The sequence below is a fragment of the Stomoxys calcitrans genome, chromosome 5 (assembly GCF_963082655.1).
Source record: "Stomoxys calcitrans chromosome 5, idStoCalc2.1, whole genome shotgun sequence".
Taxonomy (NCBI): Eukaryota; Metazoa; Arthropoda; class Insecta; order Diptera; family Muscidae; genus Stomoxys; species Stomoxys calcitrans.
Window position 1 is genome coordinate 76536146 of NC_081556.1, and position 18369 is coordinate 76554514.

An 18369-nucleotide genomic window follows, 5' to 3' on the forward strand; every position below is an offset into this window, starting at 1 on the left:
ATAAAATGAAAAAAAAACATAATTTTATATAGCATTTTTGGCGAAATCTGTTAACTACCCGTGTTAAATACGTTTTTTGATGTACCATGTAAAATTCCCATAAAACCCCAACAAATCAATTAAAAATCGAAGAAATGTGCAAACATTTTTGTTTGCGTAGCTTAGCTGAGAACATCGATAGTTGACGACAACAATCGATTTAAAGTACTAGAAAATCGATTATGCTGTTTTCCTGGCTTTTTAAAATCGACGTTGACTTTACCGAAGAAAAGTCGATTAATCGGAGTGAAGCCTTCTCAGTTCTTGAGTTTTTTGCCGAGTTTTTCGCAAATAAGAATAATTTTTGTGCAGAATTTATTTATATTGCCAATAAATAAGAATAACTTGACAGATAAAACTACATTTATTGTGTGCACTAAATAAGAAGAAATATAGACGGAGTTGACGATTATAAGTGGACGCGAAACATATAAACCAGAAAAAAGGTAAGTACAGGCGTAAGGTGTGTGTGATAGAAAAAAACATTTGACGAAAGAACTGACGCGGTTTCCTTGGTTTTGCGATAAATGCATTGTGTTTATTTAGCTCGAATCGAAAGTAAATCGGTGAATATAATTTTGTTCTAAGAAAATGTTGTTTGTGGTTACGGACTGCAAATTTCTACCGTAATTGTGAATGTGTGTGTATATATATATGTATATATATTAAAATTAGTTGTTAATTTACATGTCATCTTCTGAAATTACCCTACCTCCTTTTCCTGTTGTATGGTACAACGGTACACCAAAGTATTGTATGGTTCTATGTTCACGGTTCAATCATTGCAGCGTTGCCACCTGAGTTTGTTTTTCTACAAACTAATCCCTACAAGTAACAAAATATTAACAAAGTCCACGTGAATAACGGCTAATGTGTGGTTTGCTATCGGTTTTCAATTTTGGTTCATTGAATTATGTGAATATTTTATTCATCCCACAATGTTGGTAAAGAAGTCACCACAGAGCAACGCCACTCATGGTTTTCATGTTTATTTTTCTTTGGTTTTTATTCATATGGCAACCCTTGTTTGCATATATATTCGCGCCAATTATTGCGCTATTCATTTGTTTGTTATATTCTGTAAGGTATAATTTTTGGTTTTTGTGCGATAAATACTTTTTAAATTTCACAAAATTTTCTACATTCGATTGTTGTTGTCATTGTGTATTCCCTCAATTGTTGTGGTTAATTGTTTTTGGGACGCATGCGCCAGTGTTGCATTTACTGCTTTAAAGAAACAACAACGATAAAGCAAAGGGTAAAAGCCAAAAGAAAAATGACCACATTTTTGTGGCATCTTGCTTTCGTTGTTTGAGCATAAGAGAGTGCATTCACCCTTATTGTTGTTGTTGGTGGCGTTAACATTTTCCAAACATAAATATATTGCAAAGCGAAAAAAGGCATTCAATTGCCCTGGTTTTTGAGTTTGTTGTCTTCAGAAGTTTGCTTCACACGGTTTGAATACTCCGCCATTCAAAATTGAGATGGTTTATGTGTGACCACATTCATCCCGGATGTTGGTCATTTAGTTACATTAATATACAAAAAAAATATGTTTCAGCATGTCAAAAGGCTTTGTATAAGTATGAACAAAAACAAGCAAAAACGCGTTAAGTTCGGCCGGGCCGAATTTTATATACCCTCCACCATGTATCGCATTGGACACATTCTTTGAATGACTCAAATATAAAGGAGATACATATGAATCGTACTTGTAATGAATATTAGAAGTGATAAAAAATACCACGTTTAAAGTATCATCCAAATTGGATAAAAATTGCACTCTAGAAGTCAAAGCGGGTGGCCTGTTAGTATGGAAACTATTTCAGGTTATGGACGATTTGAACCATACTGGAACGGCTGCAAAATGTTATTCAAATTGGGTGGTAATTGCGCTTTCTAAGAGGCCCAAGAAGTCAAATCTGAAGATCTGTTGCAAAAAATGTTATGTACTTTCAAGAATTCCAGATCCGAAATCGGTTTATATTGATATTTATGTACATCAAAACATGCACCGATATGGCCCATTTATAATCCAAGCCGACGTACACTAATAGGAAGTATGTATTTGTGGAAAATGTTAATCGCCTAGCTTAATTCCTCATTATTCGAAGAAGTGTGCTTTCGAAAGAACCATCCTATGATTGTTGTTATTGCACTTTGACTGCCGCCTCAGTGGTACGCACGGACTCCATCGGGTCAATCCGGTATGTATAATCGGGGCTGCCATGGGGTTGCGTTGTTGTTGTTGTAGTAGCAGTGTGTGGTACACTGAGGCGGCAGCCCTTGCCGATGAAGGAAATCATCGGGTCAATCCGGTACATACAACCGGCTGCCATAGGATTGTTACTTTTGGGATTGCGTCCCATACTATGGCAGATAACCCAAATATTAGTTTTTATTCTGTCATCATGGACTTAATCCAGACGAAGTTTGAAAAAATAATTTGGATGTACAAAACTGGGGGTAAAGTTTGGACTATTTAATCGAATCATAACGCTCAGATGTAGGCAGCATGTCTGTATATGTCAAAGGTCGATCAGTGGATACTACCATGGATGGAGCACAGGTTAGAGTGTGCCTCAGTGTATAACACACTGCTGCAACAACAACCACAAATTAAAGTAACCAATTCAAACTGCCACATTTTTTTATGTCAAATGTTTTTATCGATTCAAAAGAAAAAAAGTGTGGAAGGCCTTCACGTTTGCTCGATATGACAATCCTTTGCTTTGACTATTTTGTATATGGTCTGAGTCGATCAAAAAACGAGTTGCAAGTTGTACGAATGTAATCTGCCGGTATTTTGGCTCATTTCCGTTCAATGGGTAACCTCAGCGCATCCATACTGGCATATTTTTTAGCTCTACCTTGCTCTCTAAAATTGCCAGAATAAAAAAGTCCACCCAGCAACTGTGTGGACGAGATGAATTATTTGTTTATCTATTCTTGGTTTGCATGAGGTATGTTCCACAGAACAGATTGCTGCAATTCACTTTTATAACGCATTCATATGTTCGTTGCTTTTGACTTGCGTTCATTCAGCAATTGCAAATAATGCTGATGCTTTCAAATGCAAATTTTTCAAATTTTTTAATATTGCCTTTACATCAGAAGTAACAAACGAAAGCTGACGCACTAAAAATAAAAGATGATTCGCACCATTCGCTCGGGAATCGTTGATATTTTAGTGAGGTGCGAAACGTGGAGTTAGAAATTTTAGAAAACAAGTAAAACTCCCTTAGCCCGACATCACGGTCCAAAGTCAAAACTGGGCCGATCGCTATTTGAAAGTATTATGAATATAAAACTATGCCAGTTTTTGAACGGTTTTTGGATAATGGCGGCCCAGATACTTTGACACACATCTTAATACCATATTGATACAATACTTACCAATAACTTTCATTTGAGCGTCTTATATTGCTGTTATCGTCCAGTATGGGTATTTAAAGGGGCTTCGGGTGGGGACAGCTCCCTAGATACTCGGCTTTTGTGGTCGGAGCGACTACCAGAGTACTTGGAAATACGTTTCATTTGAGTTCCGTTATGTCCCGATCGGTCCACTTCTATTTTTGGGGTAAGGGGTAGGGTCGCCCCCTTTCCGACATGAAAAAATTAAATAGCCTCTTGCCTCTTACATACTAACCTACACAATCTGTTAAAAGGCTTTATTCAATCAACACTAAAATAATTCACACATGAAAATTTGGTTACAACAACAACAACGCCATTCGCTGTATATTCGTTGAGAGTGTTTAGTGGGATAAATGAAAGACAAGCAATGCAATGCAGGCTCAATGAATACGATTAGAGAGCGTCCATCGCCGTCCATCGTCATAATAATTTCACAACAAACGGTGAAATGCGCATAAGAAGTCAAAGTTTGAACCATATTTGGTATGAATGTTCGATGTTCGAACACAACATGTTAAAAATTCAGCGAAATTTGACAAAAATTATGTACTCTTATTGCCCGCTAAGAGATCAAATCGGATAATCGCTTAAAATGGGAACTACGTACAATTTTAGTAGTAAAGTTGGCTCCTCCAGAGGCTCGACCTCACTAAAACGTAATGTTGAAAATACGTGCTACTTATAAAATCTTTAATTGTTTTCCATACCACGCCCCTAAGTTGTTTCATGTCTGGTATTGTGTCCCCACCTAAGTACCGGTGTCTGATAGCCGCGAAAGCCAAATAATGACACAGGAAATACTCCAACGTCTCGTCATCTTCCACGCAAGCTATACACATGCCAACACTTGCCGCACTGATTTTGCATAAGTAAGCTCGTAGTGCTAGGTGTCCCTTTAAAATAATGAAAGCTATACTGACCTCTTTTTTAGTTTCTTTCAGCAATCGCCTCGTCTATTCACAATCCGGATATCCCCATAGGATTTTCGTCCTACCGACCGTTTCGCTGTTCCACAGTGTTACACGTTCGTCCATTAAGGTGCCAAACTTTTCACATATCAATGAGTGCAGTCCTAATCAAGTTTTAGCCCAATGATATGAGGTCTCCTTTTTTATGCAAAGTCTAAACGGCGTGCCACTTAGCAACACCACTTTAGAGAATTTTTAACATGGCTGGATATCTTTTTTTAAAATATTTTTCCGTCGTTCGGCGTCATAGGCGAAAATGCTAACTCGGTGGCCTGCGAAAGATTATAACAGACGCATTCATCAACCGATCTGCCTAGAAATTGGTGTAATGATTTGTTCTATGACTACTATACACTTACAAAATTAGTCAAAATTGTCAAAGAGTTCGTTGGAAGTATCCACACTCATGGGAGGGCGCAAATCTCGAGCCCAGCTCATAAAGACGAATGTCAAAGGATGGGGTAGCAAATTCGCGAAAGAATGCATAGTGAAAGTCTGAAGCAAGAAAAACCAAGGTTTGGTCGCGGAGAAATGGGATGTCTTATGCAGGGAGGAGATGGAGGAAGCAACTCTCCTTGTAGTGGGCCTAGGCCTAGTCTCTTTGACAAGTTGACGTTGACGTGCCCAAGGCTGACTTTTCCAATATTTGGCACAATATGATAGGCAAAGCCCCTAACATTAGGCGGTGCAGTAACTCAATACTTCCCAACGAACAGGAACCCGACGATGGGACCATCACCGACATTCTCAAGGTTCGAAAGGCTAGGATAGGCAAATATTCTAATATTGAAACATAAGGCAATGCAGTGACAGGAGATTCAATACCGGAAATCGAACAGGGAACCGTGGATGATACCATCCTCGACTCTCTAGAAACCATTTTACAATTTGAGCGCAAAAAAATGAATTTCCTTTTTACAAGTGGTTGCCGAAAAATCCCATTTTTAAGGTGCCATCACGCTTCAAGTTCTTATCTTATGAAATGTCTAATTTTGCTATTGTTAAAGTTTCACACATAGTGTGCTACAATTAAAAATAATACCTGAAAATCACTTTTCAAAATAGCACTGCTATTTTTTCGCTTAGAGCTCTTTTCCTTCTGACAAAAAAATAAAGGAATCTGCTGTTTTTGTTGCAAGTTAAATGCCATAAAATGCCAAAAACAGCTTTTGCTCACATTTTTAGGTTATGTCATACAAAAATACCATACTAGTGTGATAGCAAAAACGATGGCTTGTATTTAAATTGGCAATTTTGACACACATAATGAAATACCAATGATACATAAAAAGTGGCATGTCATACGACAAGAACATGTAGTGTGATAGAACCTTTAGCAAATGTCATTGGCAAATTCAGTTGAGAGTTCCGTAAACCGTTATGTAAATTTGTCACTTGACAAAGCAATTGAACTTAGGTTGCCATCCATAATCGACTCATCATGATATTGTTATCAGCGCGAAATTCCTGATGTAGATCGCACAACAAGGCCATTACTAGCTTACGTGTATGTCTATAGTGGCATGGGGCGGATTAATACACAGAAAAAAAATGTTCATGATATTAATGATTTTATCATAACATTTATGAAAAGAGTGTTTTATTACGTCCCAATGACTTCATAACATTTATTATACACGTTTCATAAATCTCAAATCAATGAAACATATCATAACATTTATGAAAAATGTTCATGACATTTATGAAACATTTATGTTCCTAACATTTATGAGCATTTTTCGTAACCTTTAAGAAAAAATTTCATAAAATTTATTGCAATATTTATGAAGCCCTATTCTACAGTTTGTGAAATGTTTTCATTCTATTTATAAAAATAATATAAAGAATAAATTTCATAAATAATATACATACCGCTAGAATAATAGAAGCAAAAGCTTTGATATTTAGTTAAACTTATTAAGATATCGTAGTCGCACTTGCGTGTGGAAAGGCGGTAGCGATTCTTTACCAGTCTCTGGGAAGGCTGAAACGTTCCGATACATAAAACCGGCGCCTTATTGTATTCCTGTTCCACAGTGGAAAAAAACTATCGCTTCGTGGTTACCTTTTTTGTGTAAATTTTGATGGTCTACCAATAGCTTCAATTTGAAAATTATGTACCAAGTTTTTACGCTTCAATTCCTCGTACAGGCGATAGTCAGTTCGGAATGCTCCTAAAATTATAAATAAGTGTTTTTAGATTATGGAATTCTAATGATATATCGCATATCCTCAGGTTTATTTTATGCTGGAAAACTTTTGGATTAAAAAACGCTGTATTAATCGCAGTACTTACTTTTTACATTTTTCACTTCACTGCAAAGTTTAAAACACCCAATAGCTTTAAGATTTTGCGTAGATTGAATGACGCAGAGAACTCACTGTGTATGTTGTCATGTTGTGCATTTTTGTAATGTAAAACATGAATGTACACAACGAAAGCATGTGAGTACAAATGGACAACAAACAAACAAACGACAAATAATGTCAAAATGCTGAACCCCCTCCAAGTATACATTAATAAGTTTACTTGGACTTGGCTTGGAAAATTCCTCCATAGTTTTTTTTTATAAATGAGACAATTTTCATTGTACACCTGCGTGAACATACTTAAATAACATAATTTATATATTTATGATGCAAATTATTAATATTATGAAAATTTTCTTTGCAGGTATGAACCAAAGTTTCATATATATAAGAACTTTTTCATACATTTGTTTTTCATTAAGAATTTTCATAATATTTGAGATTTTTCATTAATATAATAAAACTTTTTATAATGTTTATGAACAAAAGGTTATGAAACCCGATCACAATATTAATGAGGGAAATTATTTCCGTGTGTCCTCACCCTCTTTCCAACCAAACCTAACTTCAAGACCCCATAAATTATATATACTCTAGATCGCCATGACATTTTAAATCGATCTAGCCATGTATGTCCGTCTGTCTGTTTTTCCGTGGGAAGCTCACTAACTTTCGAAGAAGCTTCGATAGGCAGGTCGGTTGTAATTGTAAATAGGCCATATCGGTCAATATTTTGAAATAGATCCCATATAAACCGACCTCTCGATTATACTTCTTGAGGCTCTAGAGAACGCAATTCCTATTCCATTTAGCTGAAATTTCGCGCAATGACTACAACTATGATGTTCAACAAATGTGTCAAGCTTGGTTTGAAGCGGTTAAAAACCTGATACAGCTCTCATGTAAACCGATCTCCCGATTGTATTCTATTTCTTGAGAGCGAAATTTTTATCCGATTTGTTTAAATTTAACTTCAACTATGACATTGAACGTTCGTGTCACGTATAATCAGAATCGGTCCATAACCGTGTGTAGCTCCCATATAAACTATTTCTCGATTTAACTTCTTGGCCAATTCTTACCTTTTTATTGTTTATCTGCCTATAAAGATAGGTAAGGTTAGGCTTAAGTGGCAGTCTGCCATCAGACTCACTTAGACGTTTTCGTCCATTGTGATACCACAGGAACAGAAGAAGGAAGAAGAAAGCTCAACAACTTGTGAGTGTTCACATCCGCTAAATCAGAAAAGTTCTCAAAGCAATGAAAACCTAAAGTGGAACTTCTTCTAACTGCCAGTGCGGGACATACACACAGCAGATTTCTTATAGTCTCTTCTTCCTCGATGTACCTTCAGTCTGTCAGCATGTTTTCCGATTAGACAGTGACCTGTCATGACGGACACAATGGCTGAGACGTCTGTTCTAGCCAATGATAGCAAAGCAGTAGACCTCTTCAAGTCTAGATGAGGCCGCATAGTTTTGGAATGCTCACAGCCCCCTCTTTGTGACCATCCATCTATCATTCGTTGCCTTTCGGGCCTGGTCCTGAAAATTAGCTTACATGTCGCTAGAGGCATACCCACAGATTCCAGTGTCCCTTGGCTGCTTTAGACTTCCCTGGGATATCTCTGTGGCCCGGCAACCAGAACATTTCGTTGAGAGATCTGCGACAGTCGAGGGCGGTTTTTGTGTTTAGAAATACGTTCTCCAGGGATTTAATGGCTGCCTGGCTGTTTGAGAAGATATTTATGCCAATCGTCGTAATGACATTATATCTTAGCTATTCCATCACTTCCTTAATTGCAAGGATCTCTGCTTGATACACACTGCAGTGGTCGGGTAATCTCTTTGATACGACCAGTTCTAGATCTTTAGAGTACACACCAAAGCCCACCTGGTCGTTTAGTTTGGAACCATCCGTATAGAAGTCTATGTAATTTCTGTTACCAGGGATATCGTAGTTCCAATCGGTTCTATCAGGAATAGTGGTACAGTAATTTTCAACAAAAAGCTGCTCAGGTAGGGTGTAATCCACACTGCCTGGAACATCGGATATTGTATCAAGGATAACACAGTGTCCGTAGCCGCCACATGATCAATGAAAAAGCTCCCTTAACCTCACGGCAGTGGTCGCTGCAATTTGGGTAGCCACAATGTCCAGAGGCATTAGATGTAGCATTAAATTCAGTGCATCAGATGGTGTCGTCCTCAGTGCGACTGTGATGCACAAATAAGCCATCCTTTAGATCCGGTTAAGTATTGAGCAGTAGGTGGATTTTTGAAGCGCCGTCCCCCAGACCACAACACCGTATAGCATAATAGGTCTGACAACTGCAGTATATACGCAATGCATGTCACGCGGCCTAAATTCCCAACTTTTGCCAATGGCTCTCTTGGCTCTATAAAGATAAACCTTGCAAAAATCTTGACAAATGCAATCCTTGATGGATGGTATGTAAGATTCGCCCCGGACGAACAAGCTTTTACTTTTTATAGTTAACAAGGATTATGTTTTAAAAATGTTTATAAATGAAAATTTAAATGTTGTAACAAAGCAAATGCAGATGAAGGGACAAAGCAAATGCAGAATATCTGAAAATCACAAGTTAAATTAATTCTGCTATGTTTGTTGCCTTTTGTTATGATGCTTATTAAAGCCATATGATGATGTTCGATGTTCACTTTTGGCATGTGTGTGCTACAAAGCATTGTTGTTGACATTGAACTAAATTCTTTTCCACATTATGTTGCATGACTTGACTGCCTCTTTTTGGCAAGATGCATGGACGGGCGATGTATTTTGAATTGTTCAACGCCATGGATCCATTTTCAATTGGGAGGTTTGTAATGTTGCAGCTTTGTAAGTCAGTCTATACTCCTCCAGCAGCAGATTTGTGATCATGATGAAAAAACAATTTCTTACTAAACAACAACAACAACATCGATATTACGACTTTGGCGTTGTTCTGTGTGTTGTTGAACCACAACCAGCGACGACGAACAACGACGACTGCCTTATTTGGAATCGAAAACACATTGTTAAGACGACAACAGCATTCCATATTTAGCAGATTTTCCCACACTCCCCGTTGCCGAGCAACGAGTCAGTCAGTCAGTTAGTCGGCCAACAAGTTGGGCATAACTTCACAATAGTCTCTATGGCTGTCTACTTATGGTATTTGTACTTCTGTCGTATCTGAGCGGTGGAGGAAACTGTTTTGACTTCTGTCGAGCGAATGAATGAGTGAATGAATGTCATTATGAGCTTTTTGTTGTAAACAAACCTAAAACATTACGTAAATCATAACAATAAAGAACAAAATAGAGAAAAGTCCCATACACGAACGACACCGACGATGTTGACTGCCAAAAGTCATACTTGAGAGATTAGTGTTATTGTGTTGTAATTTTTCACCTGCTTGATGGATGGTAAAGTTATCTCTTTAGTTCCAATTCTTTTGACTTTGGTACTTCCTCATCATTTCTTTAGTGAAAAGGGAATTAGTATCGTTATCGCACTGTTGGTCATAGAAAAATGTTTAAGAATGATGACTGTGTGCGCCTGTCATTGTATTTCATTACCAGCATATATGTATGTCGCACGCTTCATTCCCATGCTTGAGAAATAGATTAAAATTTCTCATATTAAAAAGAGCTGTCTGACGTTACATTTACCTATAGCAACTCGTCATTGTAAGCTTACGTAGTAGTAGTTCTATCTTAGCACTATTAAATGCACTATACAGTGACACAAATAAGTCTACATACCTTTCCAAAATGGCAACTTCGCAAATTGACACTAACTTATTGAGGATATGATACAACTTATAAATGTTTTACTAATTATGAACTTCGTTTTGTAAAACCCGTTTTTTGATTGGCTTTATAGACTTTCCTGTGCCACTATATATGCTAGCTAATGCATCACACTCTTGAAAAGTGTCTTTGCCGTTAGGGCAAAATGTTCAACTCTTGGAGGTCCACCCCACTCCCAAAAACCACCCAAACAGGGGCCGAATTACCGCATACGTGAACGAGTTAAATCGTTCGAAATCTCTCTATTGTGAATTATGTATCTTTTGATCGGATGGGAATTTTTAAAACTAAAGACCGCGAATGTTTAAATCGATTATTACCTATAAAAACTTTGACATAAAAATTTATATATAAGTGGTATAACTTCCAAATGCAAATTCTGTCCATGAACATCCCACTAAGGAAATGGGGCAAACTTCTCACATATCAATGAGTGCAGTCCGATTCAAGTTTAAACTCAATGATAAGTGCCTCTTTTTATAGCCCGATCTCTCGATTTAAGGTTTTTGGCCCATAGAAGGCGTATTTGTTGTCCGATTTCGCCAAAATTTGGGACAGTAAGTTGTGTTGGGCTCTTCGACATTCTTCTTCAAATTGGCTTAGATCGGCCCAGATTTGGATATAGCTGTCATATAGACCGATATCTCGATTTAGGTTTTGGGGCCATAATAGGCGCATTTATTGTCTGATTTCGCCGAACATATTTCGATATAGCTGCTATGGGGCATAGGTATGCATTTTCACCGGATTTTGATGAAAGGTGGTTTACATATTGGGTTGCCCAAAACGTAATTGTCGGTAATATAGTAGTAATATAGTCGGCGTTGACAAATTTTTTCAACGGCTTGTGACTCTGTAATTGCATTCTTTCTTCTGTCAGTTATCAGCTGTTACTTTTAGCTTGCTTTAGAAAAAAGTGCGCGAAATTTTGTTTACATTTGTTTGTTTGGCGTCAATTTTAATATGGGTACCACATGTATTGAAAGAAATTCATTTAACAAACCGAATCAACGCTTGTGATATGCACCTTAAACGCAATGAATTCGATCCGTTTTTAAAACGAATCATAACTGGAGATGAAAAATGGATTGTTTACAACAACGTTAGTCGAAAACGATCATGGTCCAAGCATGGTGAACCAGCTCAAACCACTTCAAAGGCTGATATCCACCAAAAGAAGGTTATGCTGTCTGTTTGGTGGGATTGGAAGGGTGTGGTATAGTTTGAGCAGCATCCAAGGAACCAAACGATTAATTCGGATGTTTACTGTCAACAATTGGACAAATTGAATACAGCCATCAAGGAGAAGCGACCAGAATTGGTCAATCGTAAAGATGTCATATTGCACCAGGACAACGCTAGACCGCACACATCTTTGGTCACTTACCAAAAACTGAGTGAGCTTGGCTGGGAACTTTTGATGCATCCACCATATAGCCCTGACCTTGCACCATCACACTACCATTTATTTCGATCTTTGCAGAACTCCTTAAATGGTAAAACTTTCGGCAATGATGAGGCTATAAAATCGCACTTGGTTCAGTTTTTTGCAGATAAAGGCCAGAAGTTCTATGAGCGTGGAATACTAAATTTGCCAGGAAGATGGCAAAAGGTTATCGAACAAAATGGCAATTATATATTTGATTAAAGTTCATTCTAAGTTTTATTAAAATGCATTTACTTTCTTTTAAAAAATCCGCAATTACTTTTTAGGCAACCCAATATATACCCGAGATGGTGGTTATCCAAAGTTCGGGCCGGCCGAACCTCACGCCTTTTTATTTGTTTTGTTTGGGAGTATTTACTGTACTGTTCTTATATTTACATATCAATGGTGGACAGCACAACACGTATATATTTTGATTTTGTTTGACGCTGTCGACCACAACTTCGTTTTTCTTTAAATTAGATTTGAATTAATTGTTGTTGTTGTTGTTGCCACATTTCCATGTGGAGGTGGTGATCCTTGTCAAGATTCTGCATGTGAGCAAGCTCGTTCCTTGTCATATCGATAATCATAGGCACTCAGTATTTGTGCAATTGCCGATAACGCCTGTAAACTCATACAAAAAAATTAGAAATCAATCCTAATGTGAGGCCACCGTAGCGCAGAGGTTATCAAGTCCGCCTATGACATTGAACGCTTGCGTTCGATTCCTGGCAAGACCATCAGAAAAAAATTATCAGCGGTGGTTTTCCCCGTCCTAATGCTGCCAACATTTGTGAGGTACTATGCAAAAACTTCTCTCCAAAGATGTGGTGCATTGCGGCACGCCATTCGGATTCGGTTATAAAAAGGAGGCCCCTTATCATTGAGCTTAAACTTGAATCGGAATGCACTGATATGTGAGATATGTTGCCCCTGTTCCTAAGTGGAATGTTCATGGGCAAAATTTGCCTAATGTGAGTATAAAGTATTCCGAATCAGTCATGTCCTCTATAGTGGACATCGGTAGTCAACGGTTGTAAAATCTTAACCAGGTTATTAAACCGCTATTTACTGATTTAAATATATACGGCTTATAGAAAGAATGGGACCATACTTTGCATGTAAGTACAAAGTCAAAACAGTAGTCAACCTGCAAAATATCAGAGAAATTAGATAATAATTGCGCACTCTAGGGACTTAAGAAGTCATATCAGTTGATCGGTATATATGAGAACTATACCCAAATATGAACCGATATGGCTCATTTTCGGTCTCCAACTTAGTTGATGTGTGCGAGTTTTACATCTATTGCCACTAGCTATGTATTTAAAAACGGTAGAAGTTTTTTATTTTTTTTATTGTATTTTAAACATTTTCTAAGTTGGCCTCTGTTCAAATAAATTGATTTAAAGTAAAAAATTTAGGTTAGGTTAGTCTGAAAAGAGGTTGCAGATATTAATCTGCCCCATGCCACTATAGACATACACCTAAGCCAGTTGTTGTTATAGTAGCAGTGTGAGGCGGCAGCCCTTGCCGATGAAGGAATTCTTCGGGTCAATCCGGTACATACAACCGGCTGCCTAAAAAAAAAATTAAGTAAGGAATTCCGTGCCACTTACAAAATCCTTAATTGTTTTTCATACCATTCTCCTAAGCTGGTTCATGTCTGGTATCTTTTCCCCACCTAAGTACCAGTGTGTGTTAGCCGCAAAAGCCAGGCTCCAACGTCTCATCATCGTCCCCACATGCCCTACTGTAGCATGTGTAGGGCATGTGGGGACGATGATGAGACGTTTGAGCCTGGCTTTTGCGGCTAACTTGCCGCACCGATTTTACATAAGTGAGCTCGTAGTCCTATGTGTCCCGTATGATACCAAAAGCTATACTGACCTCCTTCTTACTTCCTTTCACTAATAGCCTCGTCCTCTCACGATTCGGATCAACCCATAGGATTTCCGCCGTCCTATCGACTGTTTCGCTGGTCCGCAGTGTTACAAGTGCGTTTGTACATGCGTTGTTTGGCTTGTATTTTATGATCATTTCAAAGTATAATTAGGGTTTAGTTCCTGCTAAGACGGATCTAGTCATGTCCGTACGTATGTTCAAATTTTACACACATACTTTTTATCTGGATTAAAGGTTATTTCTGCTGCTTTTTATAAATGTTTTGCGGTGTATTTTATTTCCTTAATAAACAAAATTTTCATATTTAGTTTAGGATCGTGGTAGAGCATTAAAGAGCTACAATCATAAATATGATAAATTGTGGTTTTTAACTTAAATCTCCTTGACCTTTTTCTATCCAGATTTGAGTTACTTTTCTTGTTTTATGCCAAGGTAGTAAATTTTGCGAAATGTTTTGTGATTGATAGCCCAGTTTAATGATATGAATTTTGTGAAAATCACAAAATGTCATTCATTGTTTGTTGAAGAGCTTGATGATTGGCCATCCAAACCAGTCGATAAAGAGCCCGTTCCGTCTTCTTTGCCTAAAACAAAAATTCTTACTTGCTTACCGCTCGGTACGGGGAAGGGCGATACAAGTTGGTCATTTAGATTAGATCTAAATTGTTGAATAACATAAAAAAAACCAAACCTTTTTGTTGGCGGCTCTGCTTTCAGTACACAAAAGAGTTGGGAGCAAACCTTCACCTTTATTACTTAGGTTGTGTTCCCACCTCGAATCTTCTTCATGGCATCATCGACATTGTCTCATCCTTCAATTTGTCTATAACCAGTTTGGCTTTTTTTTTAATAATTATGCCGTCATGCTTTATGCAGCGCATAAGCAGCATTGCAAAGATCAACCACCGCTCCCCGTATATCACAGCGGATGGCAACAAATAACTGTGTTTTTGTGTTTTTATTAAAATTGATATAACTTTCGATGTTTTTTCATATTGATAATTTCATCTATGATTGTTTTTTTTTTCCTCATTCTTTTTAATGGAAGATAGTTTGAAGCAGAAAATAAAATATTTTGCATATTTGGCCAACGAACGGTTTGAAGACATAATCCACGGTTAGAGTTATTCATTTTCAAATGATTTACTGTGACACAATTATACACTGGAGATTCACACTTGGCGGTGACGACAAGCCCATGTTTTATTTATTAGTGTGACATGCTTTCTGAATGCCACATATCCAACGGAATTCATTCTTTGGAGTATTTAAATTTCGTATTAGGATGACGCGAAAAACGCGTTTTATGGTAGCAATTAACACTTTAAATTTGTAGAGATTAAAAACAGAGCAAGGGCTTTCTTCATTTCAAATCAACACAAAGTGTATCTCGTCCTATTAGTAATAGCTCCTCGTCAAATCGCATTGTTTCTGTTTTGTTTTGGATTTGGGTTATAATAGAGATGCCGTAATCTTTAAATCTTACATGGCAAATACTTTTGCAAAAGAGTTGAAGCACATATGAAAAAGTAAGGCGGGGCCATGGTTCAATTTAAGTAAGAATAACAGTACTCTTGTTTCTTTACATTATGTATTCCCGAATGGGGGACAGTTTATTTGAACATAAGAATGAATATCACTAGAACGAAAAATTATTATTGATTACACACAAAACATAGCAAGACAAAATGGTGTCGCTTAAAGACAACACATCATCTGTGCAGCTTTCAAAGGTAAGGTCCTTTCATCAGTAGCATTGGGCTGCGCGCCCCCCTTCTTTCTGGCCAACAGTTCGCCCACATGGCAACGTAAATGTTTACACATCTATCTAACCGTAAAATTGCAACGGTTTGTCGTTTTGAGGTGAGAAGTGCCCCTTTCTAACAAGTGGTCGTTTGTTTAATTTGTTCGATTGGTACTCATATAAAATGGCTTTGTATTTTGATACGTGTAACTATGCTATCGTCTTCAAACAGCTTGTGATTCATACGACGTCTATATTCCGCATTAACGCAAACTAGTCCATATATTTTACGAAGAATCTTTCTCTCAAACACTCTAAGCACTGCCTCGGAGTCCCACATGCGAACGAAGACGTCTTCTTGTGGTTTCTACGCTTGAACCAGCCACATAGCCTTAAAAAGGTTAACAACTTCCCAATCATAAAATCCACTAATTCAAACAAGTATTCAAGGAAATTGGAATCTAAAATGAAACTGCTTCTTTTTGACTGAACGGGACACCCAGGCAGCAGATTTTCTATTGTAACCTCTTCCTCGGTGCTAATTCCAACCACTTTGAGCATATTTTCCAGTCAGACAGTGACCTATTATGACGGACACGATGAGTAAGACTTCTATTTTAGCCAACGACGACAAACTATAGATCTCTTCAGGACAATTCTTCACATCAGTAATCGCACTGGGTTTGTTAGACTGTAGCTGTTGTGATTATCTTCGTGAGTATGATTTCGTTAACGCACCCTCAATTGACTCAATTGAACGCTCAGTCGTGTAAAAGGATTTTAGTTTCGCTCATAGCTCACGTGAATCACGTGTACACGAAAGCCACGAACTAAACGCCACGCGCCCACTCCTCTACTATGTAAACACTTGTGTATCAACATTCTACCGCAAGTCTTCATTTCTAATTACATTTGTGCTCTCCAACTCTCCTCTAATTTTCGACGAATCCTTCAAACCGCAATATGAAACGACATGGGTAAATATTGACACCATAATTAAATGCGTTTTGATGTAGCGTCTTGGGGTAAGATGAAGGTGGGTGGCATTTACCTATAACTACGACCGTTTTTTCTAACTAACATTTACCAGCAAGACCATATTGCTGGTAAATGTCCTTTCGAGACTTGGGAGAGGTGGGGCGTTTATTTTGTTGATGATGAGACAAGCTTTTTATGATGTGTTACATGTTACCATTCCTAACCGGAGGACTTTCTTTCCCTTTGAAACTTTGCGTGGTGTTTTATATGCTGCCAATAAATGAAGCAGAAGCCCTGTGTCATTGGTCTGTGTCCAAAAGTGTGTCTGCGGTTCAAATTTTATTTTATTTGACCACATTTTGGTGCAGCAATAAAAATAATGGTGATGTCGACATATTGGTGGCGAACCATGATAATATATATTCTGCCACCAAATATTAAAGAACATCTTTTGGTGTGGTAGTATCAGGGAAGAAAATGGCTTCACTGGAGATTATGACAAAGTCTTCATTGGTGTCCCCTGCGTGACCTAGTAATTTGTCATATTTGGGAAAAAATCAAAATCTTTTCTAGTCGCTTTGCTGTCACTGGCACAGACGTTTCAGTCATTGTGTCCGTCATTGACAGGTCCCTGTCTAATCGGAAAACATGCTGTAAAACTGAAGGTTGCCAGCAACGACTTTTGCAGAAGCTGTGAGGACATCGAAGAAGAAGAGACTATAGAACACCTTCTGTATGTGTTTCGCACTAGCAATCGGAAGGAGTTCCACTTTAGGTTCTCATTTCATTGAGAACCTGTCTGATTTGGCGGATGTGAACATTTGCGATTTGTTGGGCTTTTTAAAGCGATTTGGATGGTTCAATGGTAGGAAGTAGAAGGCATCTTCCTTCTTCTGTTCCTTTTTTATCACAATAGACGAAAATGTCTAAGTGATTCGAATGGCACAATGCCACTTAAACCTAACCTAAACTGAGCGGGGAACGCTTCTGTTTAAAATCTGGGGAGAATAATAACAACCTCAGAAATTGTTATACCCACAACAATAATAATTTCGATATTTTGTCATATTTGGAGTAAAAATCTAAACATTGCGCTGAACAACGACAAATTCCGGAAAGGACATGAAGAACATCGGAACTGGTTATTATCCACTCTGTAGAGTTTTCGATATTTGTAAGTATTTCATCCATTTCGAATTTGCTGGCAAGGAATGTCGCTATTTGATTTGATTGAATTATTACGGATAGCGCCCAATTCTTAACAGGTTCAATTAAAGTGTTGCAAGTGCAACGTGTTCGTCCCGACTTCCCTTTAAATCGATTTTATAATTTGCTTTTTTAAACACGCAAATTGATGACCGCCATTTTAATAGGTAGTCTCCATTTCCCATAAATATCTTTCTACGAAACAGGTGAAACTTCTCTTTTTGACAGCAGCAGCAGGGATAGCATCTGCGTGAGGTGTAATGCAAATTTTGCCCATCAACATTCCACTAAGGAACAGGGGCAAACTTCTCACATATCAATGAGTGCAGTCCGATTCAAGTTTTTAGCTCAATGATAAGGGGCCTCCTTTTTTAGCCGAGTCCGAACGGCGTGCCGCAGTGCGACACCTCTTTGGAGAGATAGTACCTCACAAATGTTGCCAGCATTAGGAGGGGAATGCTGGCAACATTGCTACACCTGCGTGAGGTGAAGCATAGATAAATTGTATATAGATAAAGAAATTGAACTTCGCATATAGACAGACTGGTTGGTGGCGCT

General features: G+C 37.9%; 1 protein-coding gene across 3 annotated transcripts in view; it reads left to right on the plus strand.

Annotated features, from left to right (window-relative positions):
• Positions 1–262: 262 nt before the first annotated feature.
• The window catches only part of LOC106081062 (heterogeneous nuclear ribonucleoprotein K), a 155132-nt gene continuing 137025 nt past the window's right edge, over positions 263–18369 (plus strand). For all 3 annotated transcript variants that reach the window (XM_059369200.1, XM_059369202.1, XM_059369199.1), the window contains exon 1: positions 263–485. The gene's annotated coding sequence lies outside the window, so the exon portion shown is untranslated. The remainder of the gene's footprint in view (positions 486–18369) is intronic.